This window comes from Schistocerca gregaria, chromosome 1, assembly GCF_023897955.1.
Source record: "Schistocerca gregaria isolate iqSchGreg1 chromosome 1, iqSchGreg1.2, whole genome shotgun sequence".
Classification (NCBI taxonomy): Eukaryota; Metazoa; Arthropoda; class Insecta; order Orthoptera; family Acrididae; genus Schistocerca; species Schistocerca gregaria.
In genome coordinates, this window is record NC_064920.1 from 404,577,299 (window position 1) to 404,601,920 (window position 24,622).

Here is a 24,622-nt window from a genome sequence, read left to right on the forward strand (position 1 = left end):
TCGTGATGCCATCAGCCAATGAGATTGCAGCATGGGCCTCAATTTCTGTACCACTGTACCACCCCTCCATTATCTTGCGAGTGCCATATACATGTGGACATGTCTTGAACCCTGTTACACTGCCTGCATCACATAACAGAAGTATTATTTCTTAGTGTAGAAAATAGACATCAGCAGAGAGGAGGCGCAAAAACTATGTTCCTTAGTCGAAACACTTTACAAATTCGGTAAGATTTTATGATGATTTGTCATCTCCCCCTATGTGGATGGGCATCACAAAGTATTCTCGCGTTCATAGGATACAGCTGGAGATTGAAAGACCTCAACACAGTTGATAATTACCACCCAAAGAAATGAATCATATCCATAGCACCACTCTGCCCTCTATTTCGGAACGGGCTGCTTCTTTGTTGAACATATTGCCTAAGGATCCTGAGCAAAACTCTAGAATTCTAGATGGTCCCTTTATGCAACTTATAACGACTCGTCTGTCTTTAACCAACCCTTCCTGCAACAATGTCTCCGATTTAATTTGGAACTTACCAGAAGTAGGAGGGCATTGTACCCAGTGCATTTGACGTCTCGTGAAGGAACAGAACGAGCTGAGTTCCATGTAGTCAATGCGCTAAGATATTTTGCTTTCGGAAAGAGTAAAACTCGTGTTCCAAACTTGTACAACCAGCCGACAGTAGAGATATAGACAGGCAATGTCATTCCAATACCGCTACTGCCGTTCTGCGAAAACTGTTCCGTACCAATCTTACTCATGTCACATATCCGATTACACACAATCTCTATAGAGGCATGCATTTTAAGGTGGTCAGTTCTCTAGTATTTTTGTAGTGTTTGGATTCCACGAAAGTACTGGAAGAAATAAATGATCACAGAACATAAACACACACTTTCAAGTCTACAGGGTTCTTCACTTAAGCATGCTATAATGTTAAAGCAGTATGGTTTCTAATATATTAGTATACACTCCTGGAAATGGAAAAAAGAACACATTGACACCGGTGTGTCAGACCCACCATACTTGCTCCGGACACTGCGAGAGGGCTGTACAAGCAATGATCACACACACGGCACAGCGGACACACCAGGAACCGCGGTGTTGGCCGTCGAATGGCGCTAGCTGCGCAGCATTTGTGCACCGCCGCCGTCAGTGTCAGCCAGTTTGCCGTGGCATACGGAGCTCCATCGCAGACTTTAACACTGGTAGCATGCCGCGACAGCGTGGACGTGAACCGTATGTGCAGTTGACGGACTTTGAGCGAGGGCGTATAGTGGGCATGCGGGAGGCCGGGTGGACGTACCGCCGAATTGCTCAACACGTGGGGCGTGAGGTCTCCACAGTACATCGATGTTGTCGCCAGTGGTCGGCGGAAGGTGCACGTGCCCGTCGACGTGGGACCGGACCGCAGCGACGCACGGATGCACGCCAAGACCGTAGGATCCTACGCAGTGCCATAGGGGACCGCACCGCCACTTCCCAGCAAATTAGCGACGCTGTTGCTCCTGGGGTATCGGCGAGGACCATTCGCAACCGTCTCCATGAAGCTGGGCTACGGTCCCGCACACCGTTAGGCCGTCTTCCGCTCACGCCCCAACATCGTGCAGCCCGCCTCCAGTGGTGTCGCGACAGGCGTGAATGGAGGGACGAATGGAGACGTGTCGTCTTCAGCGATGAGAGTCGCTTTTGCCTTGGTGCCAATGATGGTCGTATGCGTGTTTGGCGTCGTGCAGGTGAGCGCCACAATGACTGCATACGACCGAGGCACACAGGGCCAACACCCGGCATCATGGTGTGGGGAGCGATCTCCTACACTGGCCGTACACCTCTGGTGATCGTCGAGGGGACACTGAATAGTGCACGGTACATCCAAACCGTCATCGAACCCATCGTTCTACCATTCCTAGACCGGCTAGGGAAGTTGCTGATCCAACAGGACAATGCACGTCCGCATGTATCCCGTGCCACCCAACGTGCTCTAGAAGGTGTAAGTCAATTACCCTGGCCAGCAAGATCTCCGGATCTGTCCCCCATTGAGCATGTTTGGGACTGGATGAAGCGTCGTCTCAAGCGGTCTGCACGTCCAGCACGAACGCTGGTCCAACTGAGGCGCCAGGTGGAAATGGAATGGCAAGCCGTTCCACAGGACATTGTGCATGCTCTGTTGCCTGTGTCTATTTGCCTGTGGTTCTGTCAGTGTGATCATGTGATGTATCTGACCCCAGGACTGTGTCAATAAAGTTTCCTCTTACTGGGACAATGAATTCACGGAGTTCTTATTTCAATTTCCAGGAGTGTATTTATCATTTGGACTGAAACGCTGTTAATACTGCAATGCAGGAAATACATTTCCAACACCTGAGATTCATTCACCCTCCAAGTTTTCTATCCACTCACTATGATGAGAAACTTTAAGATGATGAAATTACTGCCTTCTACACAAAAGGAAATAAAAACATAGATTCTTTGTGACACATGGACTATATAGCTTTCCAGAACAGCATGGCGCCACTCTTCGTGTCCAGTTACCGTTTGGAAATTATGCTATGCTCGCATCTGTCGTATAAAATTATAGTCAGCAAGCGAAAAGGCATGAAACAACGACATATGATGAGGAAATAGACAACTGCAGAGGAGCAGTGTTTGCCATGTGAAATTACACGCCGTGCTGCACTAACTCCGTGAACAGAACACAATCTCTCTGGTACCTCACAAACCCCTGTTACTGACTTCGAATCAGTGCTACTACAAAACTATCCAACTTTGACAGAGGAGTACTATGCATATATCTTCGCTCGTCTAGAAGAGAATGCCAAAATATTTTTCCCATCGGTTTGGCGAATATGATTCATCACATATTGGAAACCCTCTGCTGACTGTTTAGGGAGGTTTGATGTTAACAGTTGCAGGTAGATAACACTCTAAATAACACACAGAACATGCAATTGGATATGAGTCGAACGCGGGTTATTCCACACAACTGATACAGCCCAAGAGAACCATGGAAAAAATAGTGAAATGGACGAAAAATGATCTGTCTCAGCATCTCCCGCTCTCTATAATGCATCATCAGTCTACCATTTATCATATCTCGTTACAACTCTCTCATCCGATTATTCGATCTACTTTCTATCATCCTTTAACGCAGGTCCATGTTGTCTAGAGGCAGATGGTTCTCTTTTCTAGGAAAGCATCCAAGACAGCAGCCAACTGGCATATATTCCTATTACCTCAGCAGACATACAGCAGGGTGTTGTTAAAAACCATGATGCAACTGTCCTGTAAGTTAATTGTTACCTGACACCGCATGGTTGTGATTGGCAGAGTGTACAGGGAAGCACATTGTAAACACTGTTTGTTACAGTTTAAAACACTTACACATTCTTCCACTGAGTCAAACACAGCATCCATTCAGTAGTTGTATATTGCAATCCTCAAAAACGTAATACATTGTTCATTAGCTCAAGAGGATATAAAAGTTATCACAGTCACATGTCTGAATACTGTAAATACTCTTTGAGTGTCTGCCTGCTTAGCTGCGTGGTTATGTACTTGCCTCCCATGCGAGCGGGCCCGGGTTCGCTTCCCGGCCGGATTGGAGATTATCTCCGCTCGTTGACTGGATGTCGTGTTGTCCTCATCATCATTTCATCCTCATCTCCGGCACGCGAATCACCCAACTGAAATAAGACTCTCACTTGGCGGCTGAACTTCCCCAGACGGGACCTCCTGGCCAGAAATGCAATTTTTTGCTGTTTGAGTTTAAAACACTTAAACAATCTCGCACAGGATTGAACACACGATCCACTCTGTACTTGTATATTGCAGTCCCCAAGGTGGTAATACAATGCTCTATAGAAGAGGTGATTGACAGAAACTCTGGGTTACACCTGGGTTCGTGATCTGACATATATAAACTTATCACTCCACATTTGGTGATCATCCACGTTAAAAAAATCTTTTCCAGCCCTCTTATCGCTGTCCACTAGAGGCTATTGTCTCTCTGGTTCCTAGTGCTTCCATGTCGACTTTTCTCGTTCATATGGTTCAAATGGCTCTGAGCACTATGCGACTTAACTTCTGAGGTCATCAGTCACCTAGAACTTATAACTAATTAATCCTAACCAACCTAAGGATATCACACACATCCATGCCCGAGGCAGGATTCGAACCTGCGACCGTAGCGGTCTCTCGGTTCCAGACTGTAGCGCCTAGAACCGCACGGCCATTCCGGCTGGCTACATTTTCTCGTATTCGTCTTGCTGTTACACGCTCTTTCCCATGTACAAGGCTTTTCCAACACCAAGCAGATATGTAAGTACTTCCTCATCCTCCCCCAGTTTTCTCGCATTTTGTCGTATTTTGCCTCAATTTATTCTCATTTTCCGTCAATTTTCGTAATTTTACCGATTTTAGGCCCCGTCCGCTCATATGATCACGACTCCATTTCCTGCCATGTATTCTAAAATTGCTTGTAAATGTATTGTAGCTGTCAACACGTTGCAGGACTGCGCTTTTTTCCCACCTAGAATAACTCCGAAAGTATCATAGCTGAAAAGTTTGTGAGACAAGTGTTGCATGGGACAACGGGGCCACAATATGACGTTGGTTCGTTGTTGCTAGGTGAGGTCGCGTCACAGATAAGAAGGTCAACTTTTTTTTTAGTGGGATGCTATAGCATGGTACTTACTTTCTGATAGCGGCTATCGAGACGAATCCAGTGATGTGTAACAGTAACGTCTTTGAAGATCAACAAGGTGACATGAACGTCAGTTTACAGAAGGTGTTCGAAGTGGTGACCACTGGTATCAATGCAGTGCTGCAATCTTCTTAGTATGGACTGAGTGGTATTCCTTATGACTTCGGCACTTATCGAAATACATGCTCTCACAATTCTAGAACGCATATCAGTTTCACGTGGTAGGCCTGAGACCCTACTCCAAACCTACCGCAGGTGAATCAACATTCAGACACCGCCCCAGACATATCGCGGGTGGATTCATCTTCGAACCCTATCCTACCGTGACAAGGCAACTGGGAGACAGAACGCAATCAGCGTTGAATGTCTTCAGCTATTTGACGACAGTTTCTACCACTTTGGTATCAGAGGAAGTGCCTACCTACCCTATGGGAAGCTTCCCGAGGCCTCACAGAAGCATGTGTAATAGTTACCTGGCGAGCGTAATCTGACAGTAGGAAAAAAACTACTCACCATGCAAACGGGATTTCATGATCAATTTAATTAATTAGTCAATCAATTGATTTCAATGACGCGAGAGTAGCACCGATATAATTTACGAACTGAAGTGGTAGTCAGGCGTTTTCTCGTCGCGGAAAGATCTTTTACCTACACAGGTAGAAATGACCATCTTAATAAAATCAGCTATATTACTCTTTTTATAAAGTGATACGTAGTATTAACCAGATAGCAGAGCATGTTCTTAATCCTTCCTCATGAGTCAAAAATTAATTTAATATTATTGTCCTGTGATTCAGGACGTAACAGATATTAAATTAATAAGAACAATTTTTTTTACTGGATAAGAAAATACGAGGAAATATAGCCAACGCCATACTGTTGTACTCGATTTTCACAACAAATAACAATATTTGAGCAATGTGAAAACCGTGTATGATCTGGTTTCTTTTGTCTTCGAAAATAACTCGTATAAGAGGTAGGAATCTACACTCCTGGAAATTGAAATAAGAACACCGTGAATTTATTGTCCCACGGAGGGGAAACTTTATTGACACATTCCTGGGGTCAGATACATCACATGATCACACTGACAGAGCCACAGGCACATAGACACAGGCAACAGAGCATGCATAATGTCGGCACTAGTACAGTGTATATCCACCTTTCGCAGCAATGCAGGCTGCTATTCTCCCATGGAGACGATCGTAGAGATGCTGGATGTAGTCCTTTGGAACGGCTTGCCATGCCATTTCCACCTGGCGCCTCAGTTGGACCAGCGTTCGTGCTGGACGTGCAGACCGCGTGAGACGACGCTTCATCCAGTCCCAAACATGCTCAATGGGGGACAGATCCGGAGATCTTGCTGGCCACGGTAGTTGACTTACACCTTCTAGAGCACGTTGGGTGGCACGGGATACATACGTACGTGCATTATTGTCCTGTTGGAACAGCAAGTTCCCTAGCCGGTCTAGGAATGGTAGAACGATGGGTTCGATGACGGTTTGGATGTATCGTGCACTATTCAGTGTCCCCTCGACGATCACCAGAGGTGTACGGCCAATGTAGGAGATCGCTCCCCACACCATGATGCCGGCCGGGTGTTGGCCCTGTGTGCCTCGGTCGTATGCAGTCCTGATTGTGGCGCTCACCTGCACGGCGCCAAACACGCATACGACCATCATTGGCACCAAGGCAAAAGCGACTCTCATCGCTGAAGACGACACGTCTCCATTCGTCCCTCCATTCACGCCTGTCGCGACACCACTGGAGGCGGGCTGCACGATGTTGGGGCGTGAGCGGAAGACAGCCTAACGGTGTGCGGGACCGTAGCCCAGCTTCATGGAGACAGTTGCGAATGGTCCTCGCCGATACCCCAGGAGCAACAGTGTCCCTAATTTGCTGGGAAGTGGCGGTGCGGTCCCCTATGGCACTGCGTAGGATCCTACGGTCTTGGCGTGCATCCGTGCGTCGCTGCGGTCCGGTCCCAGGTCGACGGGCACGTGCACCTTCCGCCGACCACTGGCGACAACATCGATGTACTGTGGAGACCTCACGCCCCACGTGTTGAGCAATTCGGCGGTACGTCCACCCGGCCTCCCGCATGCCCACTATACGCCCTCGCTCAAAGTCCGTCAACTGCACATACGGTTCACGTCCACGCTGTCGCGGCATGCTACCAGTGTTAAAGACTGCGATGGAGCTCCGTATGCCACGGCAAACTGGCTGACACTGACGGCGGCAGTGCACAAATGCTGCGCAGCTAGCGCCATTCGACGGCCAACACCGCGGTTCCTGGTGTGTCCGCTGTGCCGTGCATGTGATCATTGCTTGTACAGCCCTCTCGCAGTGTCCGGAGCAAGTTTGGTGGGTCTGACACACCGGTGTCAATGTGTTCTTTTTTCCATTTCCAGGAGTGTACATTTCACATTAGAATTTCGAGGTGAATGGACAACAACATCCTCGTTCCTAAGTCGTAAGGTCGGTTTTTGAAACTGGAGAGCCTGTGCCAAAGTGGCATTACAGTCCAAGCTGCACCTGCTTGTCTTGCAGTGTCTACAGCCAGCGGCCGACCGGAAGCATAGGCTTAACCTCGTGTAGCCGGCGACTACAAAGAAGAGATTACAGCTACCAGGTAGTTGATCTTGCCTGCTGCCACAGGAACAAGCGTCCTCTTGATTGCTGACTAGTGAACCAGCCAATACACTGGTAGACTGGCGGCAGAAGCGAACGCTTGAGTTGCATCAGAAGATTCAGTATGTCGAGAGCTCCCTCATGTAAACTGACCAGTTGGTGGCTGGGCGCCCATGGTGATAGCCTGTCCAGCTCCTGATCATCTAGTGTGGCAGACGTGCGGATAATGGGAGATCGGCGGTTAGCTATCAATGCGGTCGAACGCGAGGCGCAGCTGTTTCTTTGCGGTGTGGTCACGAGCCCGGCAGCAGATGGTGGGTGGTGAGGCCCAGAGGTCGGCTTGTACTTCAGGAACACTTTTTTCACCAGGTATGTTTAGTGAAACGTTGTTGCGAAGAAAGGTGCTTGTGTTTTCAAACGTCTATGCATTCAAGATCTCGGATGTATTTAGTGCTATGATCTGTTTGTAGCGGAAATTTAGTTGATTTCCATAATGTTTGCGTGTGATTCTCAAACGTTGAAATTATTAAAAGAAAGGATCATCATAAGGCGGTGGTGAGTGTTTTAAACGATCTATTTGATTCCTGTAAATTGTTAAACAATTAATTTTATATAAGGTAGTGCAAATGGGCTATTTCCCGCCATTTTTTATATCGCAATTGCGCGAGCTCTCCCTACATTCCCAGCATTAGCCAACAGGTACACAGTAGTCTGTGAATAGGGATGAAAACCTCCACCAGCATTTCTGGAAAAATGGAAACGAATGGCATCGTTGGCTGGGAGGCCCCATCCAGGAAGTTCGGCCGCCAAGTGCAAGTACTATTTCAGTCGACTCCACATTGGGCGACTTGCGCACTGGTGATGAGGACAACACAACACCCAGTCCCCGAGTGGAGAAAATCTCCAACCTGGCCAGGAATCAAACACGAGCCCACCTGCATTGGAGACGAGCTCATTACCACCCAACTAAGCAGAGACATTGGTTTGTGCACATATAGAAAGTAGCCACCTGAGAGTGACCAGTGGTGGTTTGCTGGGATTTGCCCAGGTATCAAATATCAAAGGAATGCCACCATCTGATGCTGTGTTCAAGGCTGTGAGATCAAAGGAGGCCAACATCAGGGCCTGGACGATAGACACACATGGGCGACCCAAAAGAGCGTCTAATATACCACAATTCATTCCATTCTATGGTGCTTACAGTTATTACATCATGGGAAGTGGGGTGGGGGGTACAGCTATGAGCTTTACCCAAGTGGGGGAGCCCTGTCTTTGCAAACTGATTAAATAAAGAATATGCATCAATACATTATTGACAATGATTTGAATTTAATGTCCTTCCTCTCCAGCGCAGTTGAGTCCTTTTCCCACCATTTTTTTTCTGGGGGGGATGGAAAGGAAGGGGGTGAGGGTTGGGGAGTTGGACATTTATTGTTTGTAGCATTGTGCACTAGCTCAGTTGATCCTTGCATGTCAAGGTGAGAACACACACACACAAATTTTGCAATGAGATAACAGCTCCAATTTACAGCAGTGTAATTATGTTTGAGGACCTGTAGTTGGTGGACAGGGTAATACTTGCACCTTCCACACCAACAGTGCTGTACAGACTGATCGATTTTCCACCAATTTCCAGATGGAGGAGGGGAATGGAGAAGTTGGGGAAAGGAAGAGATGGCTGGGAGGATTTTCCAGAGGGGAAGTGGTTAATTAATTCATCAGTTTAATTAATTAGTCAATAATTTAATATCACAAGTGTTCTTGTATCGCCAAGTGGGAGGGGTTGCGGATTTTCCAGAGGGGTACAGGAGGAGCTGGAGGGGAAGGAAGGGGAGGGGGTTCCCAGAAGGAATGATTATCCCCAGGCGAACATAAATCAATTAACAGAACAATATGTTTGCCCCTTAATGTATGCAATCAGCACTAACAAAATTCATGAGGGGCCCCTTTGCCTTACTACTAGCACCTCTCACGTCAATGTGTGTCACACAGCAGTCTGCTGGTTGCCATCTGTTGAGCTGCCATGGAAGACTCCATGGGCAGTGTGTATCCACTCAACTTGGCAAGACTTGGACAACAGTGCCCTGTATATTACATAATTGCCTCACTTTGTAACGCTGCCAAGAAATTCAAGTTAACGGTTCTGTGTCCATCGAAGCACATACGTATACTGGTGTACAAAATATCATCATAAGGATATGTGGTCATTTTGTCAAACTAATGCTCGGAGCCGAAAGCAATCATCACACCACCTCCAAAGATGTTTAATATTGTTTGTTACAACACAATAAGGTAAACACTGATCGGCACGCATCCACCAAATCCACAAGCACCTATCTAAAATTGTAACTCATCATTCCGTCGAACCTCCTTCTGATGTTTTGCAGATGGACAATGGCTCTGTTTGCGCCAGTCTCGAAGATATCCTGCTTCTCTGCTTGTGTTCAGTAGCATCTAAGTAGCGGCATGACAGTGAATCACTTGTGGAAGGATCGCTCTATCAGTGACCTCTATTCCTGAACTGCAGCGAAACTCTCCTGCAGTAGCTCACTGAGAAGTCTTTTGATTGGTTCACGCCGCACGCTGCCTGGATGATGTTTTATTTTAGTGTTTCCCCAACATTATTATAACATTACAAACAGTGACAAGGACAAATACGCAAGGTCTAGTCAAATTAATGTGACCACCTGTTAAAAGCCTGAATAACCGCCTTTTGCAGTGCAGATGTGCAGGAAAAGAGTGAAGAGTGATCACATCTCCACAGCTGTCTTTCATCCTAGTAGGTACCAACAGCGATGTAGAGCCGTGGTGACTCTAGTGACCAGTTGCGTAGGTTTCGTGGTATAGTAACTGGGGTGTGAACAGCTCAATTGAGGTGGTCACACAGATTATCGATTCAACATAAATTGGAGAGGGGGTGAGGCTTGGTGCCCAGGGTGTTTGTTGTGACTTGTGGTCACATAAAACGTGATTCACCTGAAAAGGCCACTTGTCTCCAATCAGTGGACGTCCATTCTTGGTACTGGTATGAGAATTCCAGCCTATGTCGCCAATGAACAGCAGTCAATATGAGTGCATGAACCAATCACCTACTATGGGGGCCCATACACAGCAAAATTCGCTTAACTTCGTTAAGGAGACACTGTTGGTAGTCTTTCGTCTCATCTGGGTGATCAGGTGCTCAAATAGTCGCACATCTATTTTTTGTTTTGACTGGTTTGATGTGGCCCGCCACGAATTCCTTTCTTGTGCCAACCTCTTCATCTCAGAGTAGCACTTGCAACCTACGTCCTCAATTATTTGGTTGACGTATTCCAATCTCTGTCTTCCTCTACAGTTTTTGCCCTCTACAGCTCCCTCTAGTACCATGGAAGTCATTCCCTCATGTCTTAGCAGATGTCCTATCATCCTGTCCCTTCTCCTTATCAGTGTTTTCCACATATTCCTTTCCTCTCCGATTCTGCGTAGAACCTCCTCATTCCTTACCTTATCAGTCCACCTAACTTTCAACATTCGTCTATAGCACCACATCTCAAATGCTTCGATTCTCTTCTGTTCCGGTTTTCCCACAGTCCATGTTTCACTACCATACAATGCTGAACTCCAAACGTACATCCTCAGAAATTTCTTCCTCAAATTAAGGCCGGTATTTGATATTAGTAGACTTCTCTTGGCCAGAAATGCCTTTTTTGCCATAGCGAGTCTGCTTTTGATGTCTTCCTTGCTCCGTCCGTCATTGGTTATTTTACTGCCTAGGTAGCAGAATTCCTTAACTTCATTGACTTCGTGACCATTCGTGATTTGCCCCTACACATCTCCATAGCTGTCTTTCATCCCTGTCATCATTGGCCTTGTTTTGGGTAGCGCCATTTTGCTATGCATGGTATACTTTAACCACAGCAGACACAAACAGTTTGCATCATTGCACTTTGACGTCGAACACAGGCAGTGGTCGCATTAATGTGACTGAACCATGTAGAATCTCTAACGTTATCAGTATACAGAAACGATCAATCGCACACAATCAGCAGCTCTATAAGTTTCCATGGGAATGATGCTGTTTTGCACAGGGAAGTGTCGTCGTTGGATGGACGTAAGCAATTGCAGAAATACTTGGACAAAAATCTCATCTGTTGCAATGAATGACAGCTGTCTTTAAATGCGGACTGATTTAAGATAGTGGGTCTATGAAGAGAAAGAAGCTGATAGTACCTCATTACGGCCGCACGGGATTAGCCGAGCGGTCAGAGGCGCTGCAGTCAAGGACTGTGCGGTTGGTCCCGGCGGAGGTTCAAGTCCTCCCTCGGGCATGGGTGTGTGTGTTTATCCTTAGGATAATTTAGGTTAAGTAGTGTGTAAGCTTAGGGACTGATGACCTTAGCAGTTAAGTTCCATAAGATTTCACACACACACACACACACACACACACACACACACACACCTCATTACGTGATTAGGGGTGGACATCTTGAGTACATCACATCGTGTAAGTGTTTATGAATAATAATAAGAAGCAATATCAAAAAGGATCATCATGTACAATCAGTATCAGGGGTGGCAAATGAAAGATTTATATTTGTTGGCAGGTTTGTGGGAAAAGGTACTGCATCTGTAAAGGGAGTCACACAAACGACGCCAGAGTGTCGAATCCTATTGTTATAGTCTTTGAAGTCTTTAGCAAGTGAACATGGAATGAATTCAGACAGTTCGGTATAGTCAACATGGATGTGTAGCAGAAATGTTCGGGCAACTTCAATGGGAAGCCTTGGAAGAAAGACGATGTAGTTGTCACGAAACCATGTAGAGCAAATTTAGAGAACCACTTTTCGTAGAAGAGTATGGAACCATTATGCTGATATCATATATGTGAGCACATGCAGAGGCAAATAGAGGACGAAAGAACATGTACCCTTCACCACGAATTGTGCGTTGGCTTGGGGAGTATATCTGTATTTGTTGACTATTTCGCAGGGCACATCGATACCAATATATATCAACACATATACTTTCCTGTCAGCATTTGTTTAGGCGTGAAAATAAATTCCTCAACATGACTTTCGGAGGCTCTTTTTTAAGGTCCAAATTTCATTAAAAATAAAGCACTCTGAACATGTTTAAATTATAGCAAGTTACCATATTGGCTCTAAATAAGCTTTTAACAGATATTCAAGGAACAGTATTGATATCTCCGTTCACAGTAAACCAAGTTAGCAACAGATTTGAGGTGTTTACTGAGTTGGGAGATCACATGACATTTTTAAATGAAATAAGGCATTCAAAATCTGAAAAACAGAGAATACAGCCATTTCAAATATTGAGCACTATTTAAAAAATTAGGTAATCAGGGAATTTCGGAGTATATTATGAGCAGCCCCGAAGTAGCAGGCTTGGGAACTGAGTAAGATCTTAGAAGTCCTCCCCTGGTAACGGAAGAGGCGAGCAAAGCACGTCGGAACGCAACAGCTGGGCGGAATGCCAACAGGGAAGAACTGCTGACATTACATACGGCCATAACATGAGTTAATTGCTACACACCGTAAATTCTGGCTGTCGAAAGTACCATTGCAGCAGGATGACATCATAGACACAACAGGTGCCATCATCGTGTTGATCACGCAGAAAGCGGTAAGAAGATATAAATCAGAAGTAAAATGGTTACTGAGATCACTGTTTGTTGCAGAATGCGACCACCACTGCTTCTGAAAGAAACTTTCAGCTACAGGCAAAATGTCCAGAAAGCTGACCAGTCAAGAAAAGCATCCCAAGTGAAATCACCATCACCTCACAGTAGCAATACACATGAGACAGTTTCTTTGTAAATATTACTCCTGTCCAATGACTTGATTTACTTGTAGGCAGTTCACAGCCATCCCACCAGGAAGTTGGACCTATGTTGGTGTACCCTCTGCTCATAGAGACTGTCTAGAGTCACTAATGGGACAGCAAATCCTGCTGGGAAAACATTGTTACTGCCAACTGCAGTGCTGTCATCTGGGACAAGACTGATAGGGAACTGTGGGAAACATCAGCTAAAACATCTTCTGGTGGCCTAATCAGTGGCTCCAGGAAGCAGTCTCATTCGTCATTGTGGACGGGCGTGCCACTGCAGCTGCCTGTCTCCCTTTCCTATGCGAGTACGTCAATGTTGTGGGCCTTGCCCCTCCCAGAGTTCACAGTGTGATTCACGCCGACTTCACATACTTCGTGTAGAGCCAGTGAGTGATTACTAGGATGCCATCTACTATGTCAGTAAGAGCGCCTTGATTACTCACTGCCCCAGTGGCATCACAGACAACACTCGCCGAGCTGCAGCCAGAATCCTGTGACGTCACCGGATGCTGAGCCCACACCTTCATCGCTGCAGTGGTCAAGACAGGACAGCGCGAGTGTGTGTCAGCACATTCTGAGGTGGCAAACACCACTTGTGCCTGTGTTTGTGCATGGCAACTGTGAAAGAAAACAACTGCGTATTTTGGAACAATAAATGCTTGTTTGTTAATGATGTTTTATTAGCACCTTCAACTACTGAACAGGCCCTCTCTCACTGAGCAACTATTTGCCCATGCCAAAGAGTGAAGGCCCATAACCAGATCTTGACATCAGTTACCTAATGCTGTCACCTAACGTAGCGTCTGGTCCTACTGACATTACAGTTGAGAAGTGAAAATAGCTTTCAATGCAGTAACAATTATACTCACCATTCCAGTTGCTCACAGATGCTGTGGGTCTCGTTTCTGCCAGAGGCTGCAGTGTGTCGCACGCTTCGTGCAGAGCCAGTGGATGCTTACTTGGGTGCCGTCTAATGTGTCATTGAGAGCGTCCTAGTTGTCCACTGTCACGAACTGCTAAAACCAGAGGCAGTGCAGACAACACTGGAGGCCCTCAGTCTGGAAATAGCTTTCACATTAACGTCTACTCCTCGCTGGTAGAAATAAAAATGACACTATAGGTAGAATTTTACTTTTCCGTTTATTTCTGCTGTTCATCCATTTGTTCATTTCAACTGCCCAAATACAAAAAGCGGCAAACTCGTTCTGTGACTTCGTAGTTAATTTGTATAATTTTTTTGATTTGTTGATTATACATTATTTTTGTCTTCATATAATTTATTTTCAGGATTCCTCTCAAACTTTCTCTATTATGATCGTATAGTGATTGTTGTTGTCGGGTATGATCTAGAGGTGAAGGGGAAGGTAGCTCAAATTTATTCCATTACCACATATTCCTTCTTTTTTCTCAGCTTCAGGATATTAAAATTTCCTCTAGCGCTACTGAGTGCACTTCGGATGACATGGAATTTTCTTTTTCAATTCTGAACTTCCCCATAACCTGGTGAGGTCTAGTGGAAGCTTTAGCACTGATGTATACAGTCTTATATGTACGAAATGGGTCGAATCGAAGCCTTGTTCATCTAGTGAAAATAGCGCATGTATTGTAGAAATTGAGTCAGAGGCCTTCCCATAATCTATGAATGCAGGGCAAACGACTTCTTTTAGGGCCAGATTGATAATCATCTTGATGAAATTTAATTTTTTCTGTGTGTCTTTCTACGCTTTATAGAGATGAGGCTGATAGATCTGTAGCTGTACATCTTGTATGTCTCCTTTCTTGCGAAGTGGTGTAGCGGTGGCATTGTTCTAGTTTTGCAGAATTACCTTCTTCTGCAGATATTCAGTAAATAGTTTCGCAAGATGCTATGGTCGCAGGTTCGAATCCTGCCTCGGGCATGGCTGTGTGTGATGTCCTTAGGTGAGTAAGGTTTAAGTAGTTCTAAGTCTAGGGGACTGATGACCTCAGATATTAAGTCCCACAGTGCTTAGAGCCATTTGAACCATTTAACTTCGCGAGTAAGTTCCTATTGTCTCACTTTTCCTCGAGCTTTAACGATTTTCTGAAACACTATTTTCATCCAGACCTTTCTAACACATATCTCAAATGGCTCTGTATACTTTGTAATCTATGGCACCACATCCATTAATATTCGTGCATCGATTTTTAACAGCTAAGTGAAAAGGAAAAAAAAAACAGCATGCAAAGTTTTTCTAGAACGAACTAGCTGCAGCTTTAAACCGACAGAATAACAGATGCACATGATATGATGATACCAGAGACCTACCTGCTGGTTATGTTCACTCGTTGCAGATACAGTGCAGGTGCAACTTGTTAAATACTATCTTACTTAACTGGTTTGCACTCGTTCTGACACTACACTCAGACTGGTGACACATGTATAATCTTATAATTACGGAAAGACCAAGGAAGAGATTGTTTGGCTAGCAAACAAGTATCCAATGCCTCTAGTAGAAACAAACTATATTGTTGAAACCCAGTGTCCTCCAGTTAAGTTAATGTAGATCGGTAATAATCTTAAATCAAAGATAAATGTACCACACACCAGAATTCACATAGTCTGGGTTGAGGCCAGAAATTCCAAATAATCTTCATTTAACGTAAATCTGACTAACTAGCCATCCCAGTGGTAAACGATATGCAATATGCTGCTTTGTCCCAGGATTTTATAAACAAAACCCCAGGATATTTCTGGTACTGCTTAGTGCCAAAACCCTCAAGATTCTCTATTACTATAAAAATTACACTCACAATCATGTGCAGAAGGCCACTTGCGATTATCTACCATGACACCACTTATGTGCACAGTACCACGAGAAGTGTTGCTGACTTATCAGCACCAATGTAAGAGGTGAAGTAATAGCACAACGGAAGTTTTGTTCATCTGATGTCACCACATCTAAATCTGCACTTACTGTCACCGTCAAAATCTTAACTTGTAAACACCAATGAAAGTCACTTCCTAAGCGACTGTTGATATTTGCACTTTGTAAACATCATGTGAGCTACAAAAAGATTTGGCGTCATTGGGACTGAGTTGCCATCTGTACAGGTCTGTCCTCAGCTGACACCTGCCACAATCTGTCCAAACAAGGAGCTCTGACTCCTGTTTGTAACTTTTTAACAAATAATGGAGTCAATAGACAAGTCACTTACCCTAGTAAACACACTTTTAGCATTTGGATGCTCCACGCTTGTTCCTCACCCATAAATTCTCTTTTAACCCTTCTTGCAGTAATTTTGTATTGCTCTGTCTACTTCAAAACATATTTTTCGAATGCTTTTCTTCTGCTACCTTTCAGAGACAGGACTGAGTACGTATAAATGCGTCTTACTTCGAGCTTTTTAGAGAAGTATCCCTACGACAAGCTTCCATGATGTTACAAATGCTTTGCTGTAGTGCCACTACAGCCCCGCATTATGGGTTCACCCACAGCAGGGCCCACTACACCCATCAGCATGACAACAGTCGAGTACAGCCACCACGCACCACCCTAGGTTCTGAAGCACTACCGAATTAAAACTCACATAACCAATGATCCCAATGGCAGAACAGGCTGTGGTATGCACCAAACAATTGTCAGTTAACTCTCCTAGTACCATTGGTGTCAATATGAACCTGTAACCACATTGGAAATAAATATCTGCCTTGTTTACAAAACTACTATTTTCAAAATATATGCCTTTCTACTCGGAGTCAATTATGTCCAGTGATATTTTGTTCGTGTTGTATTTACTATGCATCAAAATCTATTGATGGCTTTTGCACTGAGTATATCTTGGATCGGTATGGCCCAAATTTAAATTGTTTGTTTGTTTGTTTAATGTAACATTTATGAAAATAGAATGATGAATATTATGTTGAACAGCTGTTAAACAAAAATCTGCAACAATGAAAATATTATTTCCTACTTATTTTTGTACCTGTTGTTAGAGTTTCTTGCATCATCTGTTGTTGCACCCTTTGTAGTATCACTAGCGACAATACAACACCATAAGGAAGTTGGAATACCATATCTTCCTTGTTTTCACACCTATTCTTTTCCAAAACATGTGACTTTATCTCTGTGTGTCAATTGTATCCAGTAATGTTTTGTTCTGTTTTATTTACAGTATATTAAAATTTAGAATTTTTTTTCACTGTGTACCACTGGGGTCGATATGACCCCTATCTGAATTTCTTTTTGTTTCTTGAAGGTAATATTTATGAAAATGGGATTATTGCTGTTACACTGAATAACTATGAAATAGATACATAAAAAAGAAAATTGTAAATTTTCACGTATTATCTAAGAGTATAAGTGATATATAGATTACAAAGATGTACATGTGAAAGAACGCTGCGAGGCAGCAATTGCTGAGGCAGAGTGTGTATAACAAAGAGCTTATGTTAGGTCGCACAATGTAGGCAGCTGTTACACAGGAGTAACCAGAGGCTGGCAGTATCTGTTGCTATGCTCCAGAGTGGGCAGTGGCTTAGTATTAAATAGTCAATGGAATAATTTCAGTGTTGTGTATTAATGATTTTTGGAAGAGATAAGATATGAAGTAAAATTAATTAAGAAACTGCTACAAATACACTCCTGGAAATGGAAAAAAGAACACATTGACACCAGTGTGTCAGACCCACCATACTTGCTCCGGACACTGCGAGAGGGCTGTACAAGCAATGATCACATGCACGGCACAGCGGACACACCAGGAACCGCGGTGTTGGCCTTCGAATGGCGCTAGCTGCGCAGCATTTGTGCACCGCCGCCGTCAGTGTCAGCCAGTTTGCCGTGGCATACGGAGCTCCATCGCAGTCTTTAACACTGGTAGCATGCCGCGACAGCGTGGACGTGAACCGTATGTGCAGTTGACGGACTTTGAGCGAGGGCGTATAGTGAGCATGCGGGAGACCGGGTGGACGTATCGCCGAATTGCTCAACACGTAGGGCGTGAGGTCTACACAGTACATCGATGTTGTCGCCAGTGGTCGGCGGAAGGTGCACGTGCCCGTCGACCTGGGACCGGACCGCAGCGACGCACGGATGCACGCCAAGACCGTAGGATCCTACGCAGTGACGTAGGGGACCGCACCGCCACTTCCCAGCAAATTAGGGACACTGTTGCTCCTGGGGTATCGGCGAGGGCCATTCGCAACCGTCTCCATGAAGCTGGGCTACGGTCCCGCACACCGTTAGGCCGTCTTCCGCTCACGCCCCAACATCGTGCAGCCCGCCTCCAGTGGTGTCGCGACTGGCGTGAATGGAGGGACAAATGGAGACGTGTCGTCTTCAGCGATGAGAGTCGCTTCTGCCTTGGTGCCAATGATGGTCGTATGCGTGTTTGGCGCCGTGCAGGTGAGCGCCACATCAGGACTGCATACGACCGAGGCACACGGGGCCAACACCCGGCATCATGGTGTGGGGAGCGATCTCCTACACTGGCCGTACACCTCTGGTGATCGTCGAGGGGACACTGAATAGTGCACGGTACATCCAAACCGTCATCGAACCCATCGTTCTACCATTCCTAGACCGGCAAGGGAACTTGCTGTACCAACAGGACAATAATGCACGTACGTATGTATCCCGTGCCACCCAACGTGCTCTAGAAGGTGTAAGTCAACTACCGTGGCCAGCACGATCTCCGGATCTGTCCCCCATTGAGCATGTTTGGGACTGGATGAAGCGTCATCTCACGCGGTCTGCACGTCCAGCACGAACGCTGGTCCAACTGAGGCGCCAGGTGGAAATGGCATGGCTAGCCGTTCCACAGGACTACATCCAGCATCTCTGCGATCGTCTCCATGGGAGAATAGCAGCCTGCATTGCTGCGAAAGGTGGATATACACTGTACTAGTGCCGACATTGTGCATGCTCTGTTGCCTGTGTCTATGTGCCTGTGGTTCTGTCAGTGTGATCATGTGATGTATCTGACCCCAGGAATGTGTCAATAAAGTTTCCCCTTCCTGGGCCAATGAATTCACAGTGTTCTTATTTCAATTTCCAGGAGTGTGTTATTATGAAATTTTGATGAAGAATCTTTCTAGATATTGTTACATCGATCTACATTACAATAAAATAATCAATATTGACGTATTTATGCGCTTTTGCTATAGAACGAATTTGAATGAGACCAACTTTGTATGTAACCCCAAGTCTTTTATTGTAATTTTTTGTAAAGGTCATTTGTTTGTGTAAATTTAATTTTTATGATATGACTTAACAACTGCAAGTCAGTTTCACAATATAGTAAGATTTTCAAGTAAAGCCTAGTTTCCACGATGACACTAGGTTGCAGGCAACAGCGCTACCAGTCACTGCATATGCGCGCCGAGCGTTTGCACAAGTCGTCGGTGAAACTAAACAGTTTCGGCGTGTTCCAACTTTGGCGGCATTAGTTGCGTGGGTTTTGAGGTTATGTGTGTTTGTAGAGTGTAGACAAACTGAAATATGAAGTGGGGAACGGAGAATAATGTTCGCGTTATGGATATCTACGCTTTGCATAGGTGTTTGTGGAATTTCAGTGATGCTGATTACAAAAATAAGCAAATTATTGCTGCTTCTGAGACCATCACATGCGATCAGAACATAGATAGTTTGCCAATATCTGAGCTGCAGGGCAAAATTTAATGAATTAGTAGCCAATATACAACTGAATTAAGAAAAAAGCAAGTAAATGTAGTTCTAACTGTAGAAATGGTCTTGTCTGCAAGACTAAAACTCCATTATTCGAATTGACCAACTCTTTTTTTTTAGGATTGTTGTTGACGGGAGGGAAGGCTACACAAATCAAGAAGCTACATGCTTTATTCAATATTCATCTATTTAAAAAGTCGCAGTGCTCCACACTCACATATGTTTGAATTTTGAAATATTGCCACTGTACAGATCTATCTTCAAGAGAGTAGTTTGTAAAGCATTCGCTTCTTAATGCAGCCTGCTTCGAATAATTACTGCTGTTAATGTTAATAATTATTGGTGTCAATGAAAAAGCGTCATCACCAACTAAAACCTCATTTTATAGCATGCCGAGTGTCATCGATTGTAATGTATGCAGTGTGATTTGTAATTACGGTTCTGGCGACAGTGCTTCACGCTTTACAATATCCTTATTCTTTATGGCATAATTAACTGTATGTAGAAGAAACCTTAACAGTTCTGGTGACATTCTAGATAATTAAAAGAACTTCTTGGGTCGTCCATTACAAATTATTTCAGCAAGGATCCTGAGCAACCGAGCTGACGTCTTTTCTTCATCCAGTCACGAATCCAAACACGTTTCTTATTTTATTCTTTTGCAGCTATTCCACGCAACAGACTTTAAGTCCATCACAACTCGTGCGACGTGCAGTCGCCAAAACTTTCACTACAGACCCGACTCAGGAGCCTACAAAACGACGAAAACGAAGTATACACGGTGGTCCACTGATCGTGACCGGGCCAAATATCTCACGAAATAAGCTTCAAACGAAAAAACTACAAAGAACGAAACTTGTCTAGCTTCAAGGGGGAAACCAGATGACGCTATGGTTGGCCCGCTAGATGGCGCTGCCACAGGTCAAACGGAAAACAACTGCGTTTTTTTTTAAAATAGGAACCCCCATTTTTATTACATATTCGTGTAGTACGTAAAGAAATATGAATGTTTTAGTTAGACTACTTTTTTCGCTTTGTGATGGATGGCGCTGTAATAGTCACAAACGTGGTATCACATAACATCCGCCAGTGCGGACGGTATTTTCTTCATGATACATTACCAGTGTTAAAATGGACCGTTTACCAATTGCGGAAGAGGTCGGTATCGTGTTGATGTATGGCTATTGTGATCAAAATGTCCAACGGGCGTGTGCTATGTATGCTGCTCAGTATCCTGGACGACATTATCCAAGTGTCCGGACTGTTCGCCGGATAGTTACGTTATTTAAGGAAACAGGAAGTATTCAGCCACATGTGAAACGTCAACCACGACCTGCAACAAATGATGATGCCCAGGTAGGTGTTTTAGCTGCTGTCGCGGCTAATCAGCACATCAGTAGCAGACAAACTGCACGAGAATCGGAAACCTCAAAAACGTCGGTGTTGAGAATGCTACATCAACATCGATTGGTCCCGTACCATATTTCTATGCACCAGGAATTGCATGGCGACGACTTTGAAAGTCGTGTACAGTTCTGCCACTGGTCACAAGAGAAATTACGGGACGATGACAGATTTTTTTGCACTCGCTCTGTTTAGCGTCGAAGCGTCATCCACCAACAGCGGTAACGTAAACCGGCATAATATGCACTATTGGGCAACGGAAAATCCACGATGGCTGCGACACGTGGAACATCAGCGACCTTGGCGGGTTAATGTATGGTGCGGCATTATGGAAGGAAGGATATTTGGCGCCCATTTTATCGATGGCAATCTAAATGGTGCAATGTATGCTGATTTCCTACGTAATGTTCTACCGAAGTTACTACAAGATGTTTCACTGCATGACAGAATGGCGATGTACTTCCAACATGATGGATGTCCGGCACATAGCTCGCGTGCGGTTGAAACGGTATTGAATAGCATATTGCATGGCAGGTGGATTGGTCGTCGAAGCACGTTCACCGGATCTGAGTCCCCAGATTTCTTTCTGTGGGGAAAGTTGAGGGATATTTGCTATCGTGATCCACCGACAACGCCTGACAATATGCGTCAGCGCATTGTCAATTCATGGGCGAACATTACGGAAGGCGAACTACTCGCTGTCGAGAGGAATCGTATCGCCAAATGCATTGAGGTTGACGGACATCATTTTGAGCATTTATTGCATTAATGTGGTATTTACAGGTAATCACGCTGTAACAGCATGCGTTCTCAGAAATGATAAGTTCGCGAAGGTACATGTATCACATTGGAACAAACGAATTAAAATGTTCAAACGTACCTACGTTCTGTATTTTAATTTAAAAAACCTACCTGTTACCAACTGTTCATCTAAAATTGTGAGCCATATGTTTGTGACTATTACAGCGCCATCTGTCACAAAGCGAAAAAAGTGTTCCAACTAAAACATTCATATTTCTTTACGTACTGCAAGAATATGTAACAAAAATGGGGGTCCCTATTTAAAAAACGCAGCTGATATCCGTTTGACCTATGGCATCGCCATCTAGCGGGCCAACCATAGCGCCATCTGGTTTCCCTCTTGAAGCTAGACAAGTTTCGTTCTTTGTAGTTTTTTCGTTTAATGCTTAGTTCGTGAGATATTTGACCCGGTTACGATCAATGAACCACCCTGTTTACTGCTTTCGCCGTGTCTACAGTCTAATATGAAACCATTTGCGTGCAACTCATTCCACGCAACGATATCACAGTCATTCTCCTCAGTCATGCTCTGTCTCCCAATTCCAAGTAGTTTTTATTTAAACAAATTCCAAATGTTTTCAGTCAAATTTCTTGCATTTTGGCTTTTGCAACTGTAGCTAGTTTAGTAGTGCTGAGAGCAGAACAACGCGTTCTTCAGAGTGACACCAATAGAAGATAGGAAATTTATTTCGCAGATACCCCATTTCTACTTATTCAGTTTTATAGAGCTGTAATGAGAGCGAGTAGATCTGAATATACTTACCGCTAATTTCTCATTATCGCGCACAGGTTTTAATTAGTCTGGATTTACTGGTATTGCTTTCTTGCTAGTAGACAGATTGTTTAAAACAGGGTCAGGTAAACATACAGATACAAGTAATCAGATACGCAGTCAGCACACCACTTCATATAACTGTTCTTAGTTAGGCATGAACATCACACCTAGCTTCAGACATAAAAGTTACACTGGGCGATGACACTAACAGGATCGTAATTGTTTCAGAATCTTTTGGTTGTAACACAATCAGACTTGGGTTCTGCTCTCACTTGCAAAGCAATAAGTGAAATTAGAAATTTTGGTGCAACGCATTTTAAGATTTGTAATAATATATTGTCATTGTCTTTGTCTTGGTGATTGTTTGTCCATTGAATTTGTTAACTGAGTATATCGTGCAAAACAGTGAATAGTTAGTTGTGTGCTAGTGTAACAAAAAATAATAATATGTCGAATACGCAGAATAACTTTACTGCAGATATTGATAATACTTCATGGCCTGTTGTGGAACGTACAGCAGACAATGAACGCACATCATTAACGCCTAATGAAGATATTTTCCCAAATGTGACACTGTCCAGTAATGCGAACGATCAGATGCCAAATTCCGCTGAATCGGAAGCCGCTGAAACACACACTTTAAGTGTACAAAACCTAGATTATGAACAAACACACAGACAGTTTCAATTGGAATACGAATGAAACTGCAGCAGAGGTGTCCACAGACGACACACTTGTGCACACAACACAAGATACGAGATTAAACACAGTAGATTCCAGACACATTACATTCGATTCTAATCTAAAGTTAAGTAAAGACGTTTCTATGACTATGAATTAATCATCTCTCGTGCAACAAAATGTTCAAAGTACATCACATAGTGAATTTTGGGCAGGGAAAAATCCCCTCTTAATGATTCTTCAACAACTGAATAATAGTATGAATGAACGTTTTAATCAAATATCTGAAAAACGAGAAACAACAGCAAGGTAGTTAATTGAGAACAAGACAACATAGAAAACAGGTTTGTGACGAGATTAAATCAGTCGCTTAGCAATGCAGTGAAACCACCAAACAATTACGTAACGATATTCAATCCATCTCACAACAAACGAATGCACATTTCACAGAACAAGAAAATAACTTCAAGAGCGCTTCACGCAACACACTGAAGCATGTACCATTCGTTACTAGCAGTTTACACAACAGGACGAAACAAACAGCTTCGTCAGATATTAAATACACAACGACGGAAAGATTGTAAGAAACGTGCAAGATACGAACATACAGATCCAAGCCGACCGAAATGAACACAAAACAGAAACCAATACTAATCTTCAAAGCACGGAAGACAAACACACACAAAATTTAGAGACCACCACAGATCGAGCAGCTAGAGTACGAAAATGATTCTGACGCATTTAAATTTGATATTAAGAAATTACTTAAAGCATGTGCACCCAACTGCAGGTGGTGGCTCATGTCGGTACCAATGACGTGTGTCACTTTGGATCGGAGCAGATTCTGTCTGGCTTCGGCTAGCGAAAATAGTAAAGACTGCCAGCCTTGCTTCCGAGATTGAGGCGGAGCTCACCATCTGCAGCATCGTAGATAGAACCGACTGCGGTCCTTTGGTGCAGAGCCGAGTGAAGGGTCTGAATCAGAGGCTTTTTTTTTTTTTTAATCTAATTTTGTGCGCTTTAGTTTGTTGTATCTGTTCGGGGCGGACGTCGTAAAACACACGTTTTAGTTCGTCGTTGATCGGTGAACTCAGTTTTTTTATTACAGAGGGCAGCTAACCCTCCTACCGAACATTCTGAGCTAC